The sequence below is a fragment of the Priapulus caudatus genome, unplaced genomic scaffold (assembly GCF_000485595.1).
Source record: "Priapulus caudatus unplaced genomic scaffold, Priapulus_caudatus-5.0.1 Scaffold1341, whole genome shotgun sequence".
In the NCBI taxonomy this organism is placed as follows: domain Eukaryota; kingdom Metazoa; phylum Priapulida; class Priapulimorpha; order Priapulimorphida; family Priapulidae; genus Priapulus; species Priapulus caudatus.
In genome coordinates, this window is record NW_014578402.1 from 2,344 (window position 1) to 3,038 (window position 695).

The following is a 695-nucleotide window of genomic DNA, read 5'->3' on the forward strand; positions in this document are numbered from 1 at the left end:
TTGGTCAGAGGAAACTCGTAGTCGTACTAAGTTAACGGCTACAGCATATCTGACTGTCAACGTCCATCACCGTACCTAACTAATATTAATAGTTACAGTACTAGTAGGCCTAATACTGCATAACGCTATTGCTCAGCATAGATACAATCAAGAGCTAATAATACCTAGAGTGTACCAACCACTCCTATACATGTAGATGCTCTAGGTGTGACGTGCTTAGCGTCACGTCCCGTTACCACCGCTTGCTGCATACAATAGTATCAAGAGCTAATAATACCTGGGGTATACAACGGAAAAACGGGAAAATAGTGCTATTTCACGGCAATATTATTCTACTTTGCCTGCGAGTCTAGAATAATTTTATGATATTGCATTAAGCTCAATTTTTTTCTCTCTAAAACAAGACCAATCGCTTGTCAATACGATACTCCTAGGCTGAGATATTGGCTCGTAAACTTCTCCTCCTACAGGCCTCACGGCGCCTCGCATTCACAATATTCACTATCCTTCTCGCGGTATTGACAAGCAGGCAAAGTAGAATAATATTGCCGTGAAATAGCACCATTTTCCCGTTTTTCCGTTGTATACCCCAGGTATTATTAGCTCTTGATACTATTGTATGCAGCAAGCGGTGGTAACGGGACGTGACGCTAAGCACGTCACACCTAGAGCATCTACATGTATAGGAGTGGTTG